Source organism: Chrysochloris asiatica, unplaced genomic scaffold, assembly GCF_000296735.1.
Source record: "Chrysochloris asiatica unplaced genomic scaffold, ChrAsi1.0 scaffold00208, whole genome shotgun sequence".
NCBI lineage: Eukaryota > Metazoa > Chordata > Mammalia > Afrosoricida > Chrysochloridae > Chrysochloris > Chrysochloris asiatica.
The window spans coordinates 1,635,948-1,640,064 of record NW_006408726.1 but is presented as its reverse complement, the minus strand read 5'-3'; positions in this window follow the sequence as shown (position 1 = coordinate 1,640,064).

The following is a 4,117-nucleotide window of genomic DNA, read 5'->3' as shown; positions in this document are numbered from 1 at the left end:
TCTATTCTACTCCTCTGCCCTTTCAGAGTGCTCTCTATTTCTGTTATTTTGTTATTGATCGTTTGGACCTCTTTCTGTAAAACTTGAGAAAAATACGAGAAACATTTGGTAAACATTTGAAGGGACATTTTCCACAAGTACTGGTGTGCTCTCCACAGGAATGTAAAACAAAATTGATTAGAATGGTTTGCAGGAGTACTGATAAAGGACAAGTGTATATTGATGAGAGTGAAATATTTCACTTGAGGGAGAATTTCAGCAAGTAGGATTCAGGAATGTCGTATCAGCAAAAATTGAGATAACAAACTTATTTACTATTTTAACATCTTCTCCTGTTGTTTTATTGTTAGGTGCTATAGAGGTGGCTCATTCTAATAGCAACAATTTGCACAAGAGAACAAAATACTGCCCTGTCTTGCACTAGTCTCACAATTGACATGTTTGAGCCATTGTTGCTTCATATGTGCCAATCCATCTCTTTGGGGTCATCCTCTTTTGAGATGACCCTTCAGTTTACCAAATCTAGGGATTTGTGTCTCCTGACAACATATCCAAAGTAGGTGAGACAAAATCTTATCCTCCTTTCTTCTAAGCAGAATTCTGACTGTACCTCCTCTAAGATAGAAGTATATTTGTTTGTCAAGCTGTACATTTGTTTGTTCTTTTGACAGTCCTAGGAACTTTTAATATTCTTTGCCAACAGTATAATTCAAATACATGGATTCTCTTACAGTCTTCCATATTCATTGTCCAATTTTCATATACATATGAGGTGACTGAAAATATCATGGTTTGGGTCAGGCTCACATTAGTTCTCAAATTGAAATATTTGTTCTTTAACATTTTAAAGATATCTCCTACTAGTGTTTTTGTTCTTTACAGCTAATATAGGAGAATTATATGGTGGTACATGGAACAGTCTTGTTTGTAGAAATTGTAGATGTTATCCCTTTATAGCCTCTGGTCTTAAAGGATAATGAACCTTGTGAGGTATAAATTTGATTTTATGTATTTCTACTTTTCTTGGGTCAGCACTTATCATTATCAGTGGAATTCTGCACCTAGAGTTATTTTAAACTTGTTTTAATAACTCACTAAAGTCAGGAGAAATAGTGTTTTTAATTTTCTCATTATCAATATCAGATTCAGCTAAACAAATTATTTCCCTATGGAGTAAGAAAATTACAGAAAAAAATCATTTTCAGGAGATAAGGCTATATATCTTCTTAATTTAGTTAATATATCTCCTCCTATAAAATTAACTGGATGTTTGTTATCACTTAGTAAGAAAACATGTTTTTCTGATAATTATTCCAGTTTTATAGGAATGGATTCAGATAAAGGGGTTTTCTGAGCTTCATTGGAAACCCTGCCACTAAGCTTCAATGGTAAATCAGAAAGCTTTTGATGCAAAAATTGATGAAGGATTAGAGGTTGAAATAAAAAGCTCTGGTGGTGCAGTGATTAAGCAAAATGTCAGCAGTTTAAACCTACTATTTGCTTCATGGGGCAAACATGTGACATTCTAATTCCATAAGGATTTGCAGCCTTGGAACCTCTACAAAACAATTCTATTCTGTTGTATATAGTCACTGTGAGTTGGACTCAACTCAATGACAGTGTTTCTTTCATTTGTTTAAGGGTTGAAATAGTGTTGCCTGTGTCAATTAATGCAATAGAGCACTCCTCATTGATTATGATTTATGTTTCTTCCTATTTAAAGAAATAATTTGGAACAGATTACCTTTATCTTCCCAGAGCATCCTCATTCTAAATCACCTATCAGGTGCTTAGGTGAACCAAGAGACCTTGAAAAGGATGTCACATACAATAATTTCTTATCAAATGATCAGTTTGCTTCTAAGAGAATCACTGATAATTTTGAAGTGGAAGATTTTGAGCCTTCCCAAAGCTGAGATATAAAAAGCTGGTTCAGATTAGTATACAAAGAGATCCGTAACTTTTTTTGGGTCCCCTGTTTGACCCTTAAAATTGCTGTAGTTGCAATGTCATCAATTTATTGACTTCCCTCACCCCTTTCTGTTTTTATGTAGTCTTTAAAATGTTCAGTCAGTTTTAAGAGTGCATCTAAGTACATGTACAGCTTTCCATTCTAGTGTGTGTGGTTTGCTTCTTTGTTTTGTTTTTAATTAGGCAATTGAGTTCTGATTTTAGACCATTTACAGAGTCATTAAGGATTTTTCAGCCCCCACATGGTGGTGGTGATTGTGTGCCTTGGAATCAGTTACAACTCATAGAGACCTCATACAGGGTTTCCGAGGCTACAAATCTCTATGGGAGCAGAAAGTCTTATCTTTCTACCATGGAACAGCTGGTAGTTTTAAACTGCTGGCCTTGAGATTAGCAGATAGACTCGTTACCATTTTGCTACCAGAGCTCCTTGTAGTTAGAGATAAACGTGAATAATTTTCAAATATTATACTCAATCTCTCTTTATAATCCCAAACAATTGTCTCTTTTGTTTAAATATATGTTTCTGTCTTCAATAAGTTATACTTCTGCAAGGGAAAAAGACATATTTTTCATCTAGTATTCCCAGCACTTGTAATAAGGAGAACTGTTCCTTTTGTGTGTGGCAGGGTAGCGGTAAGGAGTTAGGATCAAAGTTAAGTTCATGGCAGGTCTTTAGTTAAACAAAGGGTATTATTCTATATGTGGTTTGAGCAGGTTTTTGTCTACTGTTGTTGGTTCTCTGTATACAGAACACCCTTTAGTAGTTTCTGAAAATTTGGCCGGGTTTTTACATATTCTTTTAATATTTGTTTATCTGGAAGTTTCCTAGTTTTTCATAATATTTGAGAGATGATTTTGTTGGCTATATGATTCTGGGCTGACATTTTTTTTTTTTTTTTTTCTTAAAGAATGTGATATACGTCAGATCATTTTTTCTTAGCTACATGATTTCTACTAAGAAATCAGAGCTTGGTCTTATTAGTTCTCCTTTGTAGGTAATTTTCAGTTTTTTCCAAATTGTTCTCTGGATTCTTTTCTTTGTTTTTTGGATAGTTTTAATGTATCTTTTTGTCATTTTCTGTTGAAGTGCATCCTGTTTGGAGTTATTTTATTTTCTTGAATGTGTATCTTCTCATCTATGAAGAAGAGAACTTAGAAAGTCTCTTTGACAATTTTTGCTACTTTTTTTTTTTTTTTTGGTCTCTTTCTAGTCTGGAATTCCAATCACACATAGATTATTCCTCTTTACAGTGTCCCACATAATTCTTGTTATGTTAAAACAGGAACAAGAATTATGTGGGATACCATAAAAAGGAATAATTTATGTGTGGCTGGAATTCCACAACAGAACTCTGAATTCCAAGGGAACACTGAATGGTTTAAAAATTAAAAAGATGTGCACCAGAATTGTATTCTTTTACCATACTTATTCAATCTGTATGCTTAGGAAATAATCTGAGAAACTGGATTGGAGGAAAACTCATTAACAACCTGCTACATGCAGATGAAACAACCTTGTTTACTGAAAGTGAAGAGAACTTAAAATACTTACACTTATGATGAAGATCAAAGACAAAAACTTTGGTATGAGCTGCCTCTCAATGTAAAGAAAACAAAAATCCTCACCACTAAGACCAATAAACAACATCCATATCAATGGAGAAAAGATTGAAATTGTTGAAGATTTCATTTTGCTTTGCTCAACCACCAACACTCATGGAAACAGCAGTCAAGAAATAAAAACAACATATTGCATTAGTCAAATCTGCTGCACAAGACCTTTTTATTTTATTTTATTTTATGATGAAAGCTTTACTATCTCTCAAATTTTGTGATACAAAATTGATGTGGTCCATGTATAACTTGTGACATGGTGCTGTGGGATAATGCATTGGACTGAAAAGTCAGTTTCAACTGCAAGGTTGGCAGTTCAAATTCACCAGTTGCTCCTTGGAAACCCTATACAGGATTGTTATGAGTCGAAACTGACTCAAAGGCACTTAACAACAACATATATAATAACATTTTGCTATAAGTTTCACAATTTCAGTTTTTGGTGGTTTTGTTTGTTTGTTTTTTAATCTTCAAAGTTAAAAGTTGGTCATAACTTCATGTTCTTAAACTGACATTTAAAGTACTTATG